Source organism: Aegilops tauschii, chromosome 7 (assembly GCF_002575655.3).
Source record: "Aegilops tauschii subsp. strangulata cultivar AL8/78 chromosome 7, Aet v6.0, whole genome shotgun sequence".
In the NCBI taxonomy this organism is placed as follows: Eukaryota; Viridiplantae; Streptophyta; class Magnoliopsida; order Poales; family Poaceae; genus Aegilops; species Aegilops tauschii.
This window is the reverse complement of record NC_053041.3, coordinates 450335282-450360780: the sequence shown is the minus strand read 5'-3', so window position 1 is coordinate 450360780 and position 25499 is coordinate 450335282. Positions and strand designations below refer to the sequence as shown.

The 25499-nt window shown below is 52.6% G+C and overlaps 1 protein-coding gene across 1 annotated transcript in view; it reads left to right on the top strand.

Annotated features, from left to right (window-relative positions):
- LOC109746611 (uncharacterized) overlaps nucleotides 1–25499 on the top strand; it is an 83158-nt gene that overhangs the window by 41971 nt on the left and 15688 nt on the right. The gene's annotated exons all lie outside the window — the stretch shown is intronic.

Below are 25499 nucleotides of genomic sequence, written 5' to 3'. Positions count from 1 at the left end.
CGAGGAATCAACCAAAGGTTTCGATTCTGGTGCAACAAGACCAAGACCGCCAGAACGGCAGGATGGAGGTCATCACCGACCGCACCACAACGTCACGACTAGGGGCTTTTCACAGGCGAAGACCACTTTTATCAGGATAAATTGTACTACTTGTCCCCTTTCAAATCCGGCCGTTGTGGGATCCCTTCCCATCAACATTTGGGAAGAGGACCAAGGCCACTATAAATAGGACTTAGCCACCACCATAGAGGGGGATCGATTCTCGTCCGACTACCTCACGAGCTCTCTTGAGCTCAAGAACACCTCACCTCCGGAGGCCAGTTCATCCACTGTATTAGTTCATCCTCAGCCCTTCAAGACAATCCACCAAAAACGCTGTAGTAGGGTATTACACCGCAAGGTGGCCCGAACCAGGATAAACTGTCGTGTCTCTTTGTCTCTTCGAGCTCGACGCGCTAGGTTTAGGAGGATCGCGAGTAGGCAGGCTGGGTAGGATGAGATTTCCGCACGCACCCCAGAGTTCGAACCTCTCAAGTGTTTGCGGAACCCGTAATCCGACAGCTCCCTAGGTCGATGCCACCCACATACACTTGTACTCTGAGTTTAGTACATTATACAGGAAGAGAAGAGGTGCACGCACGCACTCGTCCTCTCTCACACACGCATCTGTAGCTACAAATTGTAGTGTTCTCAACCATCCGATTGGCTCTATCATAGGTTTAACGTTGCTCCTTGGCCTTGGGATTGAGAAGTTTCAAACGCGGAGGCTAAGCTAGAGGCGCGAGGTTTTGGTTAATGTGCGGGCTGCACGCGGCACCAACACAACACGAGCTTCGTTTGCCTGGTGCGCAGTCGGGTGAGTTGTCCAACACAACCACGCCCTGCTTGGTATCTGTGCCTCGACTTATGCGCAGAGAAATTAGGATCGGAGGGATTACAACTACTAGTAGTACTACTTTGATGTGTCGCGTCAACTCGCACAATTATGAAACACTTCGTGAACAAACAAGCATATAAGCTCCCTCCGTCCGAAAATACTTGTCATCAAAATGGATAAAAAGGGACGTATCTAGAACTAAAATACGTCTAGATACATCTCCTTTTATCAATTCAATGACAAGTAGTACTTCTTACCCAAAGGAACTTTATGTCCAACAGACACAAAATATCTGTTCGACTGTTGGAAATTACTGATCTGATGTCGAAGTAATTGTTGCATCGCCACCAAAACCCACCATCTCTTACGCTGAAGTAGACCGAGCTAATCCCTGTATTAGCATATTACTAAGATAAACAGAAGGCACAGTAGAAACATTTAGGACGTGTGCTTGTCAATCTGAATGTGGAGGGACACCAGCCTAGCCCCGGCCAGCAGCTTGGGCGGAACTGTGAAGAAGGTCAGCTCCTGCACGGCGACGTCGCCGGGATCCTTGCTGCTTGTCACCTCCATTTCCACCTTGACGGTGTCGGTCCTGCCTTTCGGCTCCCCGATGGGCCATTCGCCCACAGCTTGGCCACGTAGTACGGCAGTGGGGACGCCCAAACTCTAGTGCAGACGACCGACACGGTGATAGGCGCGCCGATGTCGAGCATGCCGCCGACCAAGAAAAACACGTGGCACTTGCAGCTAGAGCACCTTGCCGTACTGGATCCTATGCACGGGCATGGGATGCGCGGTACTGATGTGGTGGGAGAGCGCCAGCGGTGGGCCTTCATAGCCGCGGACGGGCATGGGGCATTTGTAGGGCGCGAGCGGACACACGCTCTGGTGATCGGCGAGCTTGTGGTAAGTGACGTAGACCCCACAACATTCGTGCAGGCACTCCACCCTGACCGACGAGAGGACGACGTCCACCGCCGTGTTCTGCACGTCGAAGCCACCACCGCGCTCACACTTCTGGCACTGCCGCAGGTTCCCGGGGCGCTCGACGCGGTAGTCCGTGCAGGCCAGGTGCCCTCCCTTGCACTGCACAAATCAATCGAACAACACATCAATCAAGAAACCTACACCTTGCTCGATCAGCCGAACGGACGAGTTGTATTCGAACCTCATACACTCGAGGCTTCAAGGGGCGGAGGCACAAGGCATGTGGAGCAAGGTGAGGTCCATCGAGACCATAGAGAGCGCCATCGTCGGGTCCTGTTCCGTCTGCATGATCTCCCCCTCCTTGTGCACAACCATCTCTCGCTTTAGGGCGAGGGCATTACAAAGCTTTACCGTCACATATTCATACTACTTCAAGGTGCATTAAATCAACACATGCAAGTATCAAAAGGAGAGTCACGGCATGCATGCGTTGTAATTAATGCATCGGTAAACGCAAATTATTGAAATATATCGAGTGCAGTGGTTTGATGTGTCGCATCAACTCGTACAACAACGAGAAGTTTGATTATCCTCTCCCTCGCAGACTGAGCTCCGGTGCCTTAACTGCACCTGCCTTTGGCTGTATGACAGGTGGGCGGCCACCCACCTGTCATACATGCAAAGGAAGGAGCACTCGCCCATGAGCGTGGTGGCTGGCAGGAGTAGGAGAAGCTTTCGCTACATGCTCTCCCTCCCGCACGCGGTGGACATGCAGGAGTTCAATCGCTGCCAGATGGCCAGAAGCATACTGTAGTACTCCTCCACTACAGTAGTACTCCATCATTGTTCGACTTCCCAAAGAGGCAAAGAGCCAAGCGCAGCCCGGATGCTCATGTGGCAGTTTCATGTGTAGAGTAGTCTAGGATAGCGTGTACCATGTTTGTAAGCTTAAAATCGTTGGGGTCGGCTCCATGCTATGTAGCCGTCTCGAAGCTTTTTTTGATCAAAATAATCTTCTAGCCCTACCTGTCATCCTGGTGACTGTAGTTTGCACGCTCATCTGGTCAAGACGGGAATATATATATATATTAATTTGTGGTGGGTAAATGTTAGAGGTTGCAGCAAATATATTGTACACTGCGGGTCTTTCAGCCAAGTTTAGAGGCATGCATGTGGGGACAGTGCTATGATGTGTCGCGTCAACTCGTATAACGAGGAGAACCTTGATTTTACTACTACACGCCTTCTCCCTTGCCCATGCATGCGGTGGCTCGCAGACAAGGACAGGCTTTTGCTTATAGTACTACAACAAGCTACCCCTCCCGCTCACGGTGGACGGACATGCAGTAGTGGATTCGATACTGTAGAAGCAGTAGTAGTAACATCATTGTTCGTCTTCTCGAAGAGGCGAAGAGTCAAGTGCAACCCGAACGTGGCGGTTGCGAACCTTGGAGCACGCATATAGCCAGGCTCTTGCATGAGACAAAATTGCTATGTGAGCCCACTATTGTAGTACTTGCTAGTATAGCCCTGTAAACCAAAACGGAGTATTTGCCTTTCTAGAGATTTCAACAAGTGACTAGACTACACCGATACGGAGTACATATGGAGCAAAATGAGTGAATCTGCACCGTAAATAAATACATAGTTCTCTCGTTTTCCTTTCCGCCTTGATCGCGGTGCACAATATTGAGTATACTGACTAGTCTCTTTTTGACACGCATTTACGTTTTTTCATAGTACAGACGCAAGCGCTCATATACACGCGCATACACTCACCCCTATGAACGCACACACGCACACCCTACCCCTATGAGCACCTCCGAAAGATGAGCCGACACTATCATCTTGAAATTTACGAAGTCACCATAGGCACCTCGTCGTCGACGGGAACGTCTCCTGACACGCGATAGACGCGAGTGGCAGTCGCCTCCACAGGTGCTTCCATTGTTGAATGCGAAGGAGGGAGAGGGTAGCAGTTCCCGAGACGTTGAACGGTCAATAATGCATCCTCAATTACATGCAGAGGTAATTAACTGGAGAAGCAGAATAGAGCCAGCACGATGTAAATGCAACAGAGTTTGGACTCTCATATGAAGGCGCCCCACCACTCCAATCCATCTACTCCTAGTATCTGCGCAACATTGCTCACCCCAATCCAAGACCAAGTGACCAGAAGCTACAAGCACCTATGAAGGCGATGGATGCGAGCCGCAGTGTTTCTAGACGGGGCTGGCGACTGCCGGCGTCGTAGCCCTTGCCGACGCCGGGTTCGCCTCTTGCATGGACGACATGATGGTCAACTCCATCCGCAAGTTCACCGCCATCAAGAAGCGCGCGGACGGCCTTGCCGTACTGCTCCAGCCCATGCGCCCAGGCTCCTCATTGCCTGCCACCCTCATCGGCCTCCATGGTGACGAACTCTTTCAAGCCCTGGTTGCCCTGCAGGTGCCGGAGGTCGCGACGATGAATGTGCACCTCGAGGCCGCGCTCGCTGTGCAGCGCCTCGCAATGCAAGAAACCGTCGACCTGCACATCCACATATACGAGGAAATCGTCTACATAGGCCACTACAAGGCAAGCGAGGACAGAAAGACGTTGGCCTTCTTCCAGCGGCTGGAATCTTTGGACACCATTGTTCAGAAGCACGTCGACCTGGCCACGAAAGCCGTTGCTACTTAGCCGCCGTTCGGTGGGCCGGCGCCCTGAGTCGAGGAGGTGGACGTCGTCGATGGATGCATCTCTTCTTCTTGCCTCCTGCAACCAGCACTGCATCGCCTCATGGCCTTAATGTTTTATTAGTATAGTACTCCCTCTATTCCCAAATATAAGTCTTTCTAGAGATTCCAGCAAGTGACACATACGGAGCAAAATGAGTGAATCTACACTCTAAAATATGTCTACATACATCCGCATGTTGTATTCCAGTTGAAATACTATCTAAAAAGGCTTATATTTAGGAACGGAGGGAGTATACAGCATTTTTATTCCAGTCATAACGTTTTCACTGTGACGTGGTGCCGCAGTTGAGCAAACCGACCATCGGCAAATCCCCACCCCGCCCACCGGGCGTCGGCTGAGTTTAGAATTAGAAGAGAGAAACGAGCGAGAAGAGCTAGCTGTAGCACGAACGCTATTGTCAGATGGGACTCGTGTTGATAGAATAGGAGTACTGAGCACTCGTACCTCTTTTTTTGAGGGAAAAAATAGTCGTATGTCTAGTACCTCTAGTTGGGTGCGTACGACCTATAGCTGTCATCACTTTAGGTCTCCTTTTCGAACCGCAACTACGCTTCACAGTACATATTTTTCACGCATTTATAATCCTATATGTACTCCTAGGCTATTTCACGTGCTCCCTTTCGCCGACATGTGGGACATAGAGCATCTGGGTCGTAGTGCATGCACGACTCTGAGCATATGCTGGGGTAGATTATTTTCGTAGAAACCGGAGCACGCTCATTAAATTTTGGACATAACACGTTTATAAAAAATTACCGGACGTCTAAGGGCTTCTTTGATTTTTCCCGCAAAAAAAGGGCCTCTTTGATTCGCAGGATACCGCAACCACTGGAATGGGGAAAGTATGATGGCGATGAACAGAGACGAGGAGAACTCTAACTCAGTTAGAGGTTAGAGTTAGGTTCTAACCCTAAACTAACCCTGAACTAACTCAAAACCAAAGAGGTGTACGGATGGCAGGGTTAGATTGACAATAAATGCTCTTTCGCAATCATTTGACTACTTTGGACCCAATTTCCTGCCGGATTTGGTGTGGCCGGCTCTTTTGTGGCCTCCTCCTGCTCGCAATTGACATAAATGAACCATCTTTACAAATCAAGCATGCAAAACATGATAAATTTTACTTTGTCCATACAAATGAGATATCCCCCTTAAACATACAAGTCGTCAATAAAGCCTCACAAAAAATACACTCCATGAAACAAAGCATGAGCTAACTCATCACGGAAGTCATTCACGATAGGGAGGGAGCCCGGAGCCCCTCACGCACCTAGGGAGGAGCTCGTCATCGTCGCTCTGGAGGAAGGCTCTGTAGAGCCAAGCCCCGGGAACCCCTCCGATGTCGGCGCTTGCGAGTTGAGGTCGACACCGGCATGGGTAGCAGGGCCGCTTGCCGACGACTATGAACTTAATCTTTGGGCCTCTAGAAATAATACAAGCCTCAAACTAAAATACCTAGAAAGGCGAACTGAATCTTTGGGCCTCTAGAAATAATGCAAGCCTGAAACTGAAATACCTAGAAAGGTTTACTAAATCTTTGGGCCTCTAGAAATAATGCAAGCCTGAAACTGAAATACCTAGAAAGGTGAACTGAATTTTTGGGCCTCTAGAAATATTGCAAACCCGAAACTGAAATACCTAGAATGGTGAACTGAATCTTTGGGCCTCTAGAAAGATTTATTACCTCCTCAAGTAGCATCAAACAATTCCATGTGTGCACCACAAATCTATACCAAGTTTGATTAGGATCTACTTTTCCAACTCAGAATTAGCGCTAGAGCGAGCAAGATAAATGATATGGCTGTGAGACGGAGAAGGAACAAACAAAGTCACCGCTCTTGCGACCTCCCTGGTAGATGCGCCGCCGCCACACACGACAGAGGGAGAAAAACGACCGGTGAAGGGGGAGCGGGGCGACCTTCGAAGGCCGGAGGGAGAGGGTGGCCGAAGGAGGGCGGCAGAGGCCAAAGGGAGAGAGCGGCTGGAGGAGAGAGAGGGCGAGCGGCAGTGGCCCAGTGGGGAACAGAGAGGAGTCGTGTGAGGGGGCGGAGGGAGCGATCTGGTGCGGGCAGGGGATATTTTTTTAGTTCTCTTTTAGTGGGCGCGAGGATAACTAACCCAATTAGAACCTCTCCACCGGGCTTTTTTTTAACTGGGTTAGAGCAAACTAGCTCAAACTAACCGCTCCTGTTTTGATAATTTGATGCTATTTCAACCCAAACTACCTCTAACTCAGGGATCCAAACAAAGAGGAGTAGTACTGTACATGCTACAGTCTGGACCATAGGACATTTTTTATGGCCATATCACGACATTGTTTTCTACTGCAGGTTCACTGGGCTGTCGTGGTTCGCACTGCACTAGGCTGCCGTGGTTCGCACTCCTCCGACATGAGTAGTAGTAGTATATACCGCATGATTCTTTTCTCCTTCTTACTATGTACTTCACCAACATGTGGGAGAGCCAGCATCCGGGTCGACGTGTCATGCACCAGATTAGAGTGCGGAACGGAAGGGGGGCATCACCCCGATCGTAGCGCCAGTAATTCATGACTATAGTGATTAGTCATATCACAAGTCTTTCCAGCAGTAACGCGCCGCCAAATCGCACAGCCCAACCTTTCCAACAATAAGTAAATTGAATCCGCTACTCCTCACCCTCCTAGCCTCTCTGTCAAATCGCCTACACAAAAACTGACGCGTGTACTGCCCGGGAAAAGCCCCGCCCTCAACTTTTAACTACGCGAAAATAGTTCAAGCTTGTTCATTCTATATAAATACTAGTACTGTATGTTTATTCACCCGTGGGGTTGTTCAATGAATGGAGGGCTGGGGAGCACAAGCGAACAATACTAGTACTACTAGTAGTAAGTAGGAGTCGTATAGTTAGTCACCTTAAATAGAGAGTTTCTTTTCTTTAATGCCACGTACACAAATTTCAACGCTTGTTGTGGAGAGAAAAAGATAATCACTCCACTATATATGTACGCAGGGGCCTGAGCGCTTGCTTTACTAGGGTTTCTCTCTTCATTCTCTCATCCTCTCCAGATCTAAACAAGACAGCGGTAGCGACATTTTCTCTCTGCTCACTGCTGGTCACAGATTCGGCCGGATCCCTATGGCCGGTGTGTGTAGAGGACTAAAAGGTGCATCGTTCACGCGGTCATCGCCGCCGAGGGAGGAAATCCACAGCTGTCGGCGGGGCCCGATCCTCTACCCGTGCCGTTCTCTCCGACACAGTGCCGGCTCGGGAGGTCCTCTGACCCTTCTTCCTCCCTGCCGTATTGTGCACAGATCGGACCTGCCGCCGCCGACATCCCGACGAACCTCAGGTACAAGTTCTTCGAAAGCGGCCTTGCTCTACTGCCCCACTCCCCATGTTTCTACATGTGCATCTTTTTCTACTTCCATCATCTCTTCCAAATCCACCTAAATTTTTACTATTATTAGAGGTAAAGCTACTTCATGCATTCGAATCTAGGACTTGGTTCAAACAACGAAGAAAGGGGGGAAAGTCGTAGCATGAATCTAGGACTTGATTCAAAGAGGAAATAACATGGGGAAAGTAGTAGAGACCGGATACCCAACCGGTCTCTTGGTTGAAAAGGGAAATAATGGGAAAACTCAATACAAACGGGATAAGGAACAAATCTATTATTGGTTGAAAAAAAGATAGAAAGTGGCGGCTGGTCAACAAGTCAACAGAGTATGTTCAGGATTAGATTTGCTGCCCTCACATAGTAAAAGGTCTCCAGGATTAGATTTACTGCCCACGCATAGTAAAAGGTCTCCAGGATTAGATTTGCTGCCCTCACATAGTAAAACTTCTCCAGGATTAGATTTGCTGCCCTCACAGAGCATGAACAAACTCGGCATCACCACTTTATCCCTCCTTGTAGGTACATTGTGCTGATGCGTCCACTGTCGCATGCCCTTATACAACCTTTTGTTGTTGTTAATGTAAGGGCGCATGTAAAATGGAGCGATCACACTGTTACCTTAAGGATATGTCTAACCAATGTTATTGTTAATCTAATGCCTCCAGTGATATGATGCAATTAAACTGTGTTAACAAATGGTACTCCTGCTGTTTTCCCCAGTATGATAAGTAAGTTGCTTCTTTACGCCGCTGAGTGACCTGGTGTCCCCATGGTCCCATGACCTTAAACCAACTCTTTAGCTGCTATTGATTTACTGTATCTGGTAAACAAGCAATGCCACCATTAAAGTAATCCCATATTTGACGAATGTCATAGTTGATTGTAATGCTTCCGGTAACATGAAGCATTGCTTGCGTTTTAAAATTTCTACTGTGCTTGCCTGATTGCCATGAACATAATTAAAATGCTTCTTTTCATTTTCTGTATGTTTCGTATATACTTGTTGACCAACAACTGTTTACTTTCTATCTTTTGTGCAGATAGGGATATCCATTTCACCTTGTTGCTATTGTGACCTTTTGGTGAACTGCACAAAGCACTTTTTTGGAATGAGTGTCTTGTGCAGTTCAACTAAAATGTCACATGGCCAAGATCTCTCAATTTTGGTTGAATTGCACAAAATGGTGACTGGAGTTTCCAAAATCTCTGTCAAATTCTGTTGGTAATCTCATGCAACATTTTATTAGCCTTTGCAAGATGAGTCGTCACTGTCACCACAATGGCACTTTATTTTCGTGGAACTGCACAAAAGGATAAGGAGATTATAGTTGCACCTTACATGAGCAGGACAGCTAACCTTAATGTTGCTCAATTTTAGTGCAACTACTAAAGAAGAACCTTCCATCTCACGAGAGCAAGTACTTCTTGCTAGCTGAATGATGGAATCTTTGCTTCATTTTAGGTGAACTGTAGAAAAAGGCGCATGAATTGAATCATGGAGCTGCAGGTTGACCTCATCAGAGTGGAGTTGCAGGTTCACCAGATCGAGTTATGGCGGCATAGGGCCCCTCACACCGGTCAGTATTTTTCTTTATCAACATGATTGTGCTTTCTCATGCTGTGCCAACGTTGTATTTTTTAAATAAAGCTATTCTATCGCAATGTTTTCTTGTTTTGGAAACAAAGTTTGCTTCAACTCGTGCCACTATTATAGCAATTTCAATGGATGCGTCAAAGATTGACGCATCAGGAACATAGATGGAATTGGTGGCCAAAAGAAAAGGCCAATGTTTGTAGAACCATCTCTACGGCTACTAGAGTCCTAAATCCATGCTCTTTCTTATCTGTGCAAACATGAATACTCTACTACAGATGTTGTGATGGTCAAGAGCATTCGCCAAGTTCTTGGGTTGTATGACACGGCTAGCCAACATGGATTTAATCCCGATATTCACTTTATCAAAAGGCTCTAATGGGTTTGTTCTGAATCTTGCAAGCTGGGAAGCAATGAGATGTGTAGGCAGCTTTGTTGCACTTATTATTTGAATCTTATTTGGTGGTTCTGAATCTTGGAAGCTAGGAATCAATGAGATGTGTAGGCATCTTTGTTGTACTTATTATTTGAATCTTATTTGTTGTTGAATCTTGCAAGCTGGGAAACACATGATGATGATGCAGAGGACAGCAACCATAACAAACTGTTCAAACTTGGCAGTATTGTTTGTGTGAAAGTGCGGCAAATGTGCTGATCATGTGCGTCCTGAGAATAATAATTCTAATTGTTGTGCATGTTGATCCTGTGGCACTGATAGAACGAGCCAATGCATTGCTTGTTTCAAGAATATATTATAATTAAAGCTAATTAAATTTATGTAAAGTGACCACTAACACTTGTTATTACAATACCAATACAGAGCCACTCATGAACCGACGTGTGTGGCCGGAATAGGTTTCTTAATGGAGGCGTTTGAATGCGCCGAGGATGCATATTCTACCGGGCATGCAGCGGGCGAGGGAGGGGTAGTAACTGTTGTCGCCTATACACACTCAGTTTACTGTTGAATCCAGTTCCACAAGAGCTGAAAAACGAACTGCTGCTGCCTACTCACCCGTTCACTTGAAGAGACTCCAATGGCGATCTGAGGGGTGAGCCTACTGGATATGGACTTCAGCAAAGAGTTCACCTTTGAGTTCTCTGTTCAGTCCCATGGCTGCACCAAGTTGAATGTGATCTACACCAACGACCCGGACTCTGTGAAGCTCTGCCTCGCCGAGTTCAAGCAGTACCTACAGGATGAGAAAGCACAAGGTCGCATGACTAGACCTTGTGCCCATCCATTCATCTCCTAACAGGGACCATCGGATCGCGGTTGCCCAGGTATGCGTGCGAGACGAGGTTCTCGTCTACCACTGCTGTAGGGCCATCAGAGGTTCTGGAGCATTCGCCCATTTCATCGGTAGCATCGACTGCACCTTCACTACAGTGGAGAGAAGGAAGAACACGACGATTCGGCCATCTGGTGCAACAAGCTTGTCGACATCCAGAAACAATACAAGATCATCGGCAACGGGCAGGAGAAGGACTCCGTGGTTGACCTCGCCGACACCATCATCAACCCGTGCTACGCCAACATGAAAGAAGACAACGATACCAAGGACCTGAACACGTGGGAGGTACCTCTGAATCTAGCCTACATAACCTACACGGCCAAGGACGCATACGCATGCTACGACATGTACAGGCGGATCTTGGACATGGGGGTGTGTCTGCTTCCCGTAACCGACGAGTACACGGACAGCCACAACGTCATGATCAAGCGTGCAAGGAAGGTCTAGATGTTGTACTTTATCTGTTTAAGCACCTTTATCATCTGAGTGTTTCATGCATTAGTCTATGTGTCGTAATTATCTGTTTTGTCCGAAATATTTCTTCTAAGAACCCGTTAACCTGTTTGCTTTTTTTAGTGGCTATTTGGTTATGTATGTAACTAGTTCACTCGTCCGTTTAAAAAAAACTAGTTCACTCGGCTGCCGTGCTTTGAATCTCCTTCCTCCCAACATATTCCCCTTCTCAGGTGGACCCAGCAGGTCTCGTACACAGACATATGGGACCAACCACCTATCCATTTGTATTTCTTTATTTTGTTCAATCTTTCGTCCTCTTCCTGTACAACTGCTGGCCATCATAGCCTATGGCGTTGGCCAGGCCATCCCTCTACTCCCACACATTGTCCGGCGGCGGCAACTCCACCGACCCACCCTGCACCTGAACAAGTCAACCCTCGTACTCCCCTCCGCCCGCGTCTTCCCCCGCTCTGGTTCGTTCGGTCCGCGGTCTCGACCTCGTCCTCCGCCTTGGTGCTCTCGCCGCGGCGCCGCCGTCTGTCGTTCCCAACATGGTCAGCAAAACAAGAGGAATCGGGAGACAACTGTTCGTCGAGAGGCTGACAGTCCCGGGCCCACTAGGTCCATGGCCTAGGTTTTGTTATTTAACATGGGCAGCCCACGACATGTTTCAACGTTTTTTGGATCAAGCGACCTCTGGGCCTCCCAACCTAGCTTGTCTATAACATCAGGAGCCCAAGTTATGTTTGTTTTTTCAAGACGACGCACAGATCAGTTCTATTTTTCTATAAGAATGCAAAACTGAACCTATGTTTTCCCTTCTATAATAGTGTGTGTATATATATATCTTATTTTATTACATATATATATATATATATAATAGAAACAACATAAGGTTCCGTTAAACCTATCGTTCGTCCAACCATTTTATAGACCTTCCCACTTCCTTTATTTTTCGTTTTCATTAATCCTATATCTGAATTTTCTTCCACTTTCTTTTTCAATGTAAACTGAGTTTTCTACCAGTACTTTTCCCTAGAACCAACTCAATTGTCCCACGTCTAGCCTAAAAAATAATAATACCCCACGTCCTATTAACTCATCAAATTAAAATGATATTTTATTTTATAAATTGAAAGTTCTTACAAAATAATAATAATAATTGTTTATATATAACTTGGCAAGTTAACTCCTAGTGATTGCGTACATAAGCTTGCAAAGATTTTACTGGCCAATGCAGTAATAGATGTGCAATCATGTGTTTACATTTTTATAACATTTCCCCATCCAGCCCAACATGATATTTTCACCCAGCCCAGCAAGTCCGCGGACATGTGGGCCAGTAGGTCAAAGCCTAAGCAAGGCGTTGGATTTACCTCCAACGCCGACATTCTTCTTCAATCTCTCATCTTCTTCCCCCAGTGCTGCCGGGACCGCCTGCTCCAACCTCCGGCATCCAGTGGTGTTGTTTTGCGCGCCTCGCAGCGAAACGCTACCTCGCCGGCGACCAGGCCATCCCTTTAGTCCGCACCTCCTGTTATTCTCTGCCGATTGTAGGCCCACCCCGCACCCGAACCAGTCAAGTTCCCCACTCCTCTCCGTCTACGACTCCACTGCCGCGTCTTCCCCATCTCCGGGTCGCTCTAGTCTGGGGCCTCGCCGTCGTCCATCGCCTTGCTGCGCTCGGCGCGGAGTGGTCAACAAACGTGAGTCATCGGAAGAGGACTGTACGTGAGAGCCTGACGGCTGGGACCCATGAGGTCCATGGTCGCACGCAAGGAAAGTTCCTCCCTATTAAGTTGTTTCCTCTCCCTGACAGCTTGGACCCACCGGCTGTATCTTCACACGGAAGGAAGTGCCTCCTTGTTATGCGAAAAAAAACTATTCTCCCGATGACAGCTGGGACACGGCAGATTTGGCGGCTGACTTGTGGGCCTACTAAGCAGACGTGTACACAGGGCTTTGTCAACTTAATCAAAAATTGATAATCTAGCAGTTGGACCATTGGATGTTAATCCAACAGTTGTGCTCCTTCTTCAACCTCTATTCTTGCTCCTATCTCCCGTGGGCGGCAGTGCTGCCGCGCACCCGAACCAGTCAAGTTTCCCACTCCTCTCCATCTGTGACTCCACTGCCGCGTCTTCCCCATCTTTGGGTCGTTCCAGTATGGGGCCTCGCCGTCGTCCACCGCCCTTGGTGCGCTCGGCACGGTGTGGTCAACGTGGTCAACAAACGAGAGTCATCAGAAGATGACTGTATGTGAGAGGCTAACAGTGGGGACGCACCACGCCCATGGACGCATGCATGCAACTGCATTCTTTTTACCCTGAAAAATAACGTTTTCTCCCCCTGACTGCTGGGACCCACCAGCTACATCTTCGCACGCAAGGAGGTGCGTCCATATTATGGAAAAAAACGATTCGCCCCCTGACTGCTGGGACCCACCAGCTACATCTTCGCACGCAAGGTAGTGCCTGACAGTCGGGCCCCACCTGGTCGAAGCATACATAGCGTTGTCATTCTGGTCGCGAACGTATATGTCGGCATTCTGGATATGGGGGTATCCAGACTTGCCTGCCTGCGGCCCGCCACGTGGCTCCACCAACGGCCTAGTACGACCCAGCTTCAGCATCAACGACTCAAGACCCTCGCGAGGGGCCAAGCTTCGCGAGGAGGACGAAACCAAGACCCCCGAGGGGATCGGCCTCTTCAGGCTGGCCCCTAGGGACGGAGAATTCTATGCAAGGTGGACCTCACGAGGCTCAGCTGACGTGAGCCATGACGACCAAGGCCAGGCGGGCGCCAGGCAGGCGCCAGCGGGCGCAGAGAGCCAGATCCCTCTTCGGTGCAAGGGAGGCAAGCCACAAGCGCGGAGTCCCGAGGAATCAGCCAAAGGTTTCCATTCTGGTGCAACGAGACAAAGACCGTCAGGACGGCAGGATGGAGGTCATCACCGAGCCCACCGCGGCGTCACGACCAGGTGCTTTTCATAGGCGAATACCACTTTAGTCAGGATAAGCTGTACTACTTGTCCCCTTTCAAATCCGGCCATTGTGGGATCCCTTCCCGCCAACATTTCGGAAGAGGACCAAGGCCACTATAAATAGGACTTAGCCACCACCATAGAAGGGAGATCGAATCGAGCTCAGAGCAAGGGCATTGGATCCACCTCACTAGCTCTCTTGAGCTCAAGAACACCTCACCTCATGAGGCCAGTTCATCCACTGTACTAGTTCATCCTCAGCCCCTCGAGGCAATCCACCAAAAACGCTGGAGTAGGGTATTACACAAGGTGGCCCGAACCAGGATAAACTGCTGTGTCTCTTTGTCTCTTCGAACCCATCATGCTATGCTTAGGAGGATCGCGAGTAGGCAGGCTGGGTAGGTTGAGATCTCCGCACGCACCCCAGGGTTCGAACCTTTCAAGGGTTTGGGGAACCCATAATCCAAAATTTGGCGCGCCAGGTAGGGGGTCATCGGAGATCCTCTGCTCCATCCGTCAGATCACGCCATTTCAATGGTGGGCGTTTCTCCGTCGACTCGACCGACGCGCGCCTTCGAAGAAGCGCTGGGGCTGCGCCCTTTCACCCCCTCCCTGCGACGGGTGGAATGGCCGCACAAGTTCAGGCCCGAGCTGCCGCCACGCTACGACGGCACGGCGGACCCGGCTGGCTTCCTCCAGGCGTACGAGGAGGCAGTCTGGGCGGCCGGCGGAAATGACAAGGTGAAGGCCAACTGGCTCCCCATGGCCCTTGTAGATGTGTCGCGCGCCTGGCTGCTCCACCTGCCGGAGTCCTCTGTGGCCTCTTGAGAGGAGCTACGTAGCCTCTTCATTGCGTGCTTCGCGGCACCGGTGCCTCCTGTCGTTGCGGCCCTTTTAGGCGACTCACAGGCACCACCTTCTGATCGGCATATCAAGCAATTCTACCGGCAAGTAAGCGTCGCCCAGGTGAGCTCAGGGGCTCCCCCGGACTGGGCAGCGCCGAAGGCCGACCTCACCTTCGGCCTAGAAGACCATCCAGCGACCACGGTAGGAGCAGGAGCGCTCCCAATGCTCTGCACCCCCACCATCTGCAGCATGGCGCTCACCAGGACCCTCGTCGACGGCGGGGCTGGCCTCAACGTGCTCTTCGCGGAGGCGTTCGGCCAGCTGCACGTGCCTCCCGGCCGGCTCCGCCCCACCAAGCCCTTCTCCGGGGTCGGTGGCAGCTTCACCCGCCCTCTGGGGCAAATCGGTCTCCCCGTTACCTTCGGGACCCGCGACAACTACCGCACCGAGCTCATCGACTTCGACATCGCCCAGATCGTCATGCCATACAACGGAGTGGCTGGTGAACCCCGTTGTCATCCCCAAGAAAGGGGGGAAGGAACGCATGTGTGTGGACTTCACCTACCTCAACAAGGCCTGCCCTCAAGATACCTTTCCGCTTCGTTGCATCGATCACATCATGGACTCCACCGTCGAATGCGACCTATTGTTCTTTTTGGACGCCTTCTCAGGCTACCACCAGATCAAGATGGCCATGCAAGATGTGGTGAAGACGGCGTTCCTGACCCCCTGCGGGGTGTACTGCTACACCTGCATGCCCTTCGGGATGCGCAATGCCGGGGCTACCTTCTAGCGGCTGATGCATATCGCCCCGGGGACGCAGCTCGGGAGAAACGCAGAGGCCTATGTTGATGACATAGTAGTGAAGTCTCGGGAGGCTGGGACCCTGATAGCAGATCTGGAGGAGACGTTTGCCAGCTTGCGCAAGGTGGATGTTCGGCTCAATCCCGAGAAGTGTGTATTCGGGGTCCCCTCAAGCAAGCTGCTGGGCTTCCTGGTGTCGCATAGAGGGATCGAGGCCAATCCAGAGAAGGTCAAGGCAATAGAAGACATGAGCCCCCCGCAGACCCTGAAGGAGATGCAGAAGCTGGCGGGCTGCGTAACCTCACTGGGGTGCTTCATCTCCAAGCTGGGGGAGCGCGCCCTCCCGTTCTTCAAGCTGATGAAAAGGGAGGGACCGTTCGAGTGGACCCCAGAGGTAGACGCAGCCTTTCAAGACCTCAAGAGATACCTGACAACCCACCAGTGATGGTGGCACGACGCCCTCTCGAGCCCTTGGTGCTCTATTTGGCAGCCACCGCCACTCAGCCAGTGCCGCCCTGGTGGCGCTAAGGAAGGAGCGCCCGTCCAACGACCCTCGACAGGATGCTCAACCGCCAAGCAAAGTGCAGCACCCACAGGACAGCGCACCTAGGGCGTCGGCCAACCTAGCGGCCGATATCCCTCCCGAGGCTGCGATTGACCCCACAACTGGGGGGGGCTCCAGAGGACGGACCTCGCGAGGCCACCGAAGGCCCACGTCCTCAAGAAGAACAAGATTCCACCGATGCCTCTCCCCTCGTCGAGCACCCTGTCTACTTCGTCAGCACGGTGCTGAGGGAGGCATGGGCGCGTTACCCCATGCCTCAGAAACTCTTGCTCGCGCTCCTCGCCGCCTCCCGAAAGCTGCGCCACTAGTTCCAAGGCCACCCCATCAAAGTCGTTTCGGCATACCCGCTGGAGAGGGTGCTCCGGAGCCCGAACGCCGCCGGGCGAGTTGCAGAATGGAACATCGAGCTTCAGCCGTTCCATCTCGAGTTCAGCACCACTAGGGCCATCAAGGGTGCGGCCCTCGCTGACTTCATGGCCGAATGGACTGACATCCCCGACCATGGGGTGAGCGAGGACCGCTCCCTCTTACGTGGGGACGAGGAACCATATGGGTGGATCATGTACTTTGACAGAGCGTTCGCATGGCAAGGCGCAGGAGCAGGAGCCGTCCTCATCTCACCCGCCAAGGACAAGCTCTACTACGCGGTACAACTCTAATTCCAGCAGGGCAAGAAGGTCTCCAACAACATCGTGGAGTTCGAGGGCTTGCTCGTTGGTCTCAGGGCCGCGGCGGAGCTGGGGGTGAAACGCATCACCATCAAGGGCGATTCCCAGCTCCTTATCAACTTCTCCAACAAGGAGTACACACCCAAGGACGAGCACATGGAGGCATACCTAGAAGAGGGAGCAGGGACTTGAGCTGCTAGCGGACATACATGGTGGGGACTGCGGGCATCATTCCTCATCACGCACTCTGGTGGGCAAGGCGTTCCGCAGCAGCATCTACTGGCCCACTGCGCTCAACGACGCCACAGAGCTGGTGTGTTCCTGTGAAGCATGCCAGTTCCACGCCAAGCAAATTCACCAGCCTGCGCAGGGCCTCCAGACAATCCCGCTCACATGGCCGTTCAAGGTCTGGGGGCTGGACATCTTGGGGCCGTTCCCTCGAGCGCCAGGGGGCTACCGATACCTTTACGTCGCCATCGACAAATTCACCAAACGGGCAGAAGTAGAAGCTGTCCGCGCCATCCCAGCTGGATCGGCCGTCAAGTTCATGAGCTGGTTTGGGGATCCTAACCGCATCATCAGCGACAATGGCTCGTAATTCACTAGCAACCTTTTCAAAACACATTATGCTAACCTTGGAACGCAGATATGCTATGCCTCAGTGGCACACCCCAGGAGCAATGGCCAAGCCGAGCTGGCCAATGCCAAAGTCCTGAGGGGCCTCAAGATAAGAACCTTCAAGAAAAAGCTCGAGGACTGCGGTAGGGGCTGGCTGGAAGAGCTACAATCCATGTTGTGGTCCATCCGCACCACCGCGACCAAGCCAACGGGAGAGACGCTGTTCTTCCTTGTGTACAGAGCAAAAGCAGTTCTACCACATGAGGTCAAGCATCGCTCCACGCGGGTCCTGGCGTTTGACGAGGGACGTCAGGACGCCACGCGGAGGATGTATCTCGTGCTGGGGTATGCCGCCGTCAAGCCTCGTTCCGGGCGGCAAGGTACCAGCAGGCACTGCGGCGGTATCACTTCCGCAGCGTCCGCTCCAAGACGTTAGAGGTGGGCGACCTCGTCTTGAGGCAGGTGCTCCCCAGGGAAGGGCTGCACAAGATCTCTCCCATGTGGGAGGGCCCGTTCAGGATTGCCCGTGTCTCCAGGCCTGGCGCCGCGCGCCTGGAGACACAGGACGGGGTCCCCATCCAGAACGCGTGGAACATCCAGCACCTCCAGAAGTTCTACCCTTGAAGAAAGGCTCCGGCCTGTGAAGCAAGGCTCCGGCCTGTGAAGGTCTTCGCTCGTGACACTCTCACGTAATAATGAGTGGGGCTGTACACGCCCCGGAGTCTCCTGAGAGCCGCCCTGGGGCCTCATGAGGCTCCCTCCCACGTCTTAGTGGAACCACTTAGCTCTGCGCTGGTGAGAAGACTAGATTAGGTGCCGGACGCGGCTGTTCAATTGCTTTCCGAAGTTGCTTGCAGTCTTTTAGTAATCTTTCTATGGATTTGGTGCTTTCGTGTTTCGGTTCGCCGAGTTGAATTCTTCTCCTCCCGCTCGTTTGCTTTTTAGCCTAAGGATAAGAGAGAGGTGACAGTTGCCCGTCACTCTCCCTCGCGCTCCTCGCGCGTGGGGGCTAGGTAGGTGTGTGCGCCTGGGGCCTGCCCTCGCGCGCACACACCACGCCGAACCCCGCTGCCCTGGTGCTTCGGCCTTATCCTCGCGAGGATCCCTCGATCAAGCTCACAGGCATCAGCACCCCTTACATCCGTGCCCCCCAGGCAACGCGACGCGGTGCATTAAGCCAGAGAGGATCTATGACAGGGGGCTCGCATAAGGAGGAATGAGGTGCTCGTCAGATTTCCATTTCCTTTAAAAACAACCCTGCAGCGGTTTCCGCGGTGGCTCCCGAGACCCCGAGGCATCTCCCGAGGTCTGTGACCTCCAGCTCCCAAGAAAGGGGGCCTCGTTGGGCACCAGAAGCCAAATCCTCGTGAGGCAGAAAGCTACTGCACGCGTACCAAGCTAAGTTTTCCTATCCTGGCCTACTGAGAGCACAAACATTACGACACAACATCAAGATAGCAAGCATAGCATAAAGGGCATAACTACCACAGTTCATTACATGCCCCGGCGGGGTACACTATCTTTTTTTCCGAATTACAGGAGAAAGGAAAGGCTAAACAAAGAATACCCGAGGACGCACGAACCCGACACAAGTGCCGCGTCCTCAAGCAGCACTTCAAGGTGGCCCAGCGCTCCACCAGTTCCTCCATAGGCGACCTGGGGCCACGGCCGGTCTTGAGTCCAAGTTCGGCGGCCCCAGGCTCACGCCGGACTCCTATCTAGCTTCACCGGAGCGTTGCAGCGGGAAGAACCACCGCCGTCCTTGACCCGAGCGCGACGGCGTGGGGGCCGGTCGTAGCTGCCACTGCTCGAGCTCTCATCCAAGGAAGGGCTGCTCTCGCGCGAAGAGGAGCGCACACCGCCAAGGATAAGCTCACCTTTGCCACCCTCGTCGTCGATGCTGTCTTTCGGGCTGCACCCCACGCGGCGGCCGTCCTCCCTGAACACCATCACGTAGAGCGTCGCCAAGCCATCATACTTGATGTGGAGGGTGCACCTTCCGCCCAGGCCTCGCGCGCGGGCGAACGTCTGCCAGCCGCGGGTAAGGACCACGCCACCAGAGGCGGCGACCTCCATCCCGACCCACGAAGCTCTGCTGCAGCAGCCGTCAGCCTGCAGCCAGAGACCATCGAGCCCCGAGGATGGAAGCTCACCAGAGAAGAAGCACGGAAGCCGGAGCGAGGTGCCGGCCGGGCTCTCCGACCACACCACGAACTCTGGGAGCACGTCCAGCGAGGAGAAGCGCGGTCGAGGAGGGCACACGATCACGGCGCGCCTCCTTCGTCATGGAGACTGCTCCAAAGCCAGTGGCCCCAGCTGCGAGAAGAGGTACCATCACGGGCACCAAGAGAAACGCGAGCCCTGGGGGATGCACACCCGCGCCCCCTGGAGGCCACTGCGGGGGTTGCGGGGTGCTTACGGGGACGGCCGCGGCCTCTCTTGGGAGGCGGAGAGGCTGGTCCCTCCTTAGAAGCCTTCCCCTTCTCGGCCGCTGAGAACCTCCTCGGCGGCGCCATGGAAGCAAGACGGAGAAGGAGAACAAGCGGGTGGGAAAAAGACGAAGGAGAGATGAGCGAGGGGGCTCTGCCCCTCTCCCACATTTATAGCCAAGGAAGGCCAACCGCGGGCCTCCACGACCTCGCCCCATGATGATCTTCTGCATGCCGCATCATTCCGTGAAGTCGAACAGTTGCCGAGGTACCGTGGGGAAGTGGAGACGCCCACGTCCCATTAATCGCCACACGTCATCAAGGCCGCAGGCGGTTAGGGCCCCCGGCGCTCCACAGTTGTCCTTTGGCTTTGTCCAGAAGCCAAGTTCGAGCACGCCTTGGGCCCTGGGGCTACTATCGCCGTTCTAGATATGGGGGTATCCAGACTTGCCTGCCTGCAGCCCACCACGTGGCTCCACCAACGGCCTGGTACGGCCCAGCTTCAGCATCAACGACTCAAGACCCTCGCGAGGAGGATGACACCAAGACCCCCGAGGGGATCGGCCTCTTCAGGCTGGCTCCCGAGGGGCGGAGAATTCTATGCAAGGTGCACCTCACGAGGCTCAGCTGACGTGAGCCATGACGACCAAGGCCAGGTGGCACCAGTTTCCTCTTCGGCGCAAGGGAGGCAAGCCACAGGCATGGAGTCTCGAGGAATCAGCCAAAGGTTTCCATTATGGTGCAACGAGACCAAGACCGCCAGGACGGCAGGACGGAGGTCATCACCGAGCCCACTGCATCGTCATGACCAGGGGCTTTTCGCAGGCGAAGACCACTTTAGTGAGGATAAGTTGTACTACATGTCCGCTTTCAAATCCGGCCGTTGTGGGATCCCTTCCCGCCAACATTTAGAAAGAGGACCAAGGACACTATAAATAGTACTTAGCCACCACCATAGAAGGAAGATCGAATCGAGCTCAGAGCGAGGGCATCGGATCCATCTCACCAGCTCTCTTGAGCTCAAGAACATCTCAACTCCTGAGGCCAGTTCATCCACTGTACTAGTTCATCCTCAGCCCCTCGAGGCAATCCACCAAAAACGCTGGAGTAGGGTATTACACCGCAAGGTGGCCCGAACCAGGATAAACTGTTATGTCTCTTTGTCTCTTTGAGCCCGTCGCGCTAGGCTTAGGAGGATCGCGAGTAGGCAGGCTGGGTAGGTTGAGATCTCCGCACCCACCCTGTTGAGGATATAGACCTAGAGTCACCCGCTAGGAGTGCCGGGTTACTCTTAATGGTCATTGCCAGAAGCCCGGCGCCAAGCTTGAAGACGGTGGGCCAAAGATGGGCTTAAGACCCGGATATGGCTTAAGGCCCGTAGTTACAATCATTATTATGGTAGAACTTGTAGTGTAAGGCAAGAATAGTTGAGAGTCCGAGACGGACACTCTTATGAGCCGGCCGGGACTCTGAGAGCTGCTGGGCGTCAGCCTCCCTATATAAAGGGACGACCCGGCAGCGGTTTAGGGACAAGAAAGATCTCATCGAGAGCCAGGCATAGCAGTTAAGCTCCCTGGTCATCGAAACCCTAATCAATACCACCTCAAACTGGACGTAGGCTTTTACCTTCACCGTAAGGGGCCGAACCAGTATAAACCCTCGTGTTCCTTGTCCCACTTAACCCCTTCAAGCTTCCTAGCTGCGATGGCTCCACGACTAAGTCCTAGCTCGAGGACATCTGCCGTGACAATTCCACGACAGTTGGCGCCCACCGTGGGGCCAGCGCACGGTGGATTTGAGTTCTTGAAGGGCAGCTTCGAAGGGCTCAAGGGATACACTGTGGGCCGGATGACCAAGAGTCGTCGCGGCAAGCTCTACATCGACGATGCAAACTGGGGCCCTGATGCCGGCTCAATTGAGTACGGGTACCGGGTCCCCTTCGGCGGAATTCATTTTTTCATTGGCAAGATTGGTGAGCCGGACCCTGAGTCGGATCTCTGCGCCGATCTCATCGAGACGGCTCAGCGTGCACGACCCGCTCGGGCCCGGCCTGCCTTAAAGCATGCTTTTGTGGGATGTATCCATGGAGGGCTTTCTGATCGATCTGGATCTGGTGATGAGACGGCCGCTGGCTCTGACGGCGAGTCGTCCACCGATGAGTCAAACTCGTTGTATCAGCTTCAAAGTGGCAGGCTCATGGGTTGTTCCGATGGTGACAGTATTCCGGACCCGTTTGAGCCGCCAAGCCGGGTTGGAATCTTCATGGCCGGTGCGCAGCCTGTTCAGAACCCTGCTGCTGGAGCGGGAAACCCGGTGCCCTCGCCGGCTCAGGTGCTAATGGATCTCACGGACAAGATGACGGCCCTGTTAACCGCCACGGTTGACCCGGCGGATCAAGCTCAGCATGATGCGGAGGTGGCATAGTTAAAGTTAGATCTAGTGAAAGCTAAGGAGGATCTGGCAGCAGAAGGGATCAGGATGGCTGCGGAGAGGGCGGCTCTCGACGCCCAAACCCAATTGATTCAAGCGCAGTCCTTCCGGCTCACGATGGATCAAAACGCGTCCAATGAGGTCCTGAGAACGAGGCATCAAAAGGCCCAATCTCGACTCCCTCCGGTTTACGATCCACGAAACCTCTTCAACACGCCAGGTGCAGGGTCTAGTAACCCGCCAGGGGTCATAGTGCCCGGGTCCGGGACACCTATTCAGCCGCAAGTGATGGGGCCTCCTCAGGTGCACCCTGCCACGCCCCAGTACATGCCAATACCACCGGGTCATTATGCTAACCCGCTGGAGAACATGGTCGCCGCGGCAGCACGACTGGCGGCTCTCCCAATTGACGGTGACTCTCCAACGGCTATTGAAACCCGCCGGATCAGGGAACTCCTTTAGATAGCAGTGGCGCAACAAGAGGCGTACTCCTACAGCCGGGACAGGATCCACTCGACCCCTCGTCCAGGCCGGAGCCCGAGTTACAGCAGACACATGGTCTCAGCGACCGGCTCAAGTAATGTCCGACGCCATGACCCGCCCCCTGGCCATGGCCCGGCTCATAACGGAGCCTTTCACGCAGTAGACCAAGACAGAGCGCGACAAGTGGCGGAGCAGGTGCCTCAGTTGACGGCTTACCAAACTCCCCCGGCTTATCCGATGACTTCCGTCGACGTGGGTATCCCTACCAGGACTGAGGGTGTCCCTTGTTTAGTGCCAGCTATCCGCAATGAACGTCTACCCAAGGACTTCAAAGGCCCTAGGAAGGTGCCTAATTACACGGCTGACTTACAACCCGCAGCCTGGATCGAGAGTTACGAGATGGCCATGGAACTGCTGGAGGTCAGTGAGGCGGCAATGGCCAAGTAATTCACCATGATGTTAGATGGGACTGCCCGCACTTGGTTGAAAGGGCTACCACCGAATTCCATCGGGTCTTGGGCTGAGCTGAAAGCCCGGTTCATCCAAAACTTCAAGGATACCTGTAAGCAGTCTATGTTAATTGTGGATTTGACTAACTGTAAGCAGCAGGAGGGTGAATCCACGACACATTGGGTTCGCCGGGTCAAGGAGATCATACATTCATCAGATAAGATGGATGCCGGCTCTGCAGTCTTAATGTTGGAGCAGAATTGTCGTTTCGTGCCCCTGAAGATGAAACTCGGGCGGCTTAAGCGCGACTGCAATGATATGGGTACACTGATGGCGGCTCTTGTCAAGTACGCCGATTCTGATGGTACCAAGGACCCCGCTTCAGATGATGAAAGGACAGGGAAGGGAAAGAAGAACGGCAATGGCAAGGGTCCTCAGCATAACCCGGGAAACCAAGGAGGAGGCAAGCGCAAGGCCGATGGCAGCCTAGAGTTTGTAGCCAACGCCAGCTCACAAGGTAATAACCAGCGACGCAAGGGGAGGCCCCCTCCCCGAGCCGGCGGGTCAGGCCCGACGCTGGAGCAGCTGTTGAATGAGCCTTGTCCAAGGCATGGCTCTAGAGAGAAGCCAGCTACCCATCTATGGAAGGATTGTGCAATCATGAAGGCCTTTAAGAATTACAATGGCCCGGGCGGCGGCTCAGGCGCCGACGGCTTTCATGGCCCGGGCGGCGGCTCAAATTCTAATCCTCAGAACGGTTAAGGGGGCTTTAATCAGCAGTCAGGCCAGGGTCATCAACAGCAGCAGGGGGGTTATCAGACCAATCCAAAGTAGCTTAGCGGTGGACAGTATCATGTGTTTACCACTAGTCTGTGCAAGCGAGATCAGAAGCTTCATAAGAGGGATGTGAATGCTGTTGAGCCGGCGGTTCCACGCTACTTGCGGTGGTCTGAGAAGCCTATAGTGTGGAGTAGGGAGGATCACCCTCCCCGGGTGGATAACCCGGGTCACTTGGCCTTAGTGGTGGCTCCTCAGGTGGGAGGATATAAGTTCACTAAGGTGCTCATGGATGGAGGCAGCAGCATCAACATCCTCTATTATGAGACGTTCCGTCGTATGGGGTTGGTTGATAAGAACCTCAGCCAGTCAAACACTATTTTCCACGGTGTGGTACCTGGTAAGTCGGCCTATCCAGTCGGAAAGATCGAGTTGGAAGTGGCCTTTGGAGATGAGCACAACTACAGGGTGGAAAAATTGACCTTTTGAGGTGGTCAAGATAAGAAGTCCATACCATGCCATATTTGGGCGGCCGGCTTACGCCAAGTTCATGGCACGGCCGTGTTACGTGTATTTACAGCTCAAGATGCCGGGTCACAATGGGACCATTACGGTTCATGGAAGCCGGAAGGTGGCCCTGGAGTGTGAGGAAGGCGATGCAGCTTATGCAGAATCTATTTGTGCAACAGAGGAGTTAAAGTTTTACAAAGACAACGTTGACCCAACAGATATGACCTCTCTGAAAAAGCCGACTACGGAGCATGAGCCGGCAATGAAATTTAAGTCGGCCGATGAGACTAAACTTGTTGATTTCGTTCCAGGAGATTCATCCCAGCAGTTTAGCATCAGTGCCAATCTGGATCCAAAATAGGAAAGCGCGCTCATCGATTTCATCTGTGAGAATAGGGACATTTTTGCATGGAAGCCGTCTGACATGCCAGGTGTACCTAGAGAACTTGCTGAGCACACTCTCAATGTTGATCCGAAATTTAAGCCGGTCAGGCAGTTCCTTCGGTGGTTTAATGAAGAGAGGCGGAAAGCTATTGGCGAAGAGGTGGCCCGGCTCTTGGCGGCCGGGTTTATTGTTGAAGTTTTTCACCCATAATGGTTAGCTAACCCGGTGCTCGTACTCAAGAAGAACGGCACTTGGCGGATGTGTGTGGACTACACGGA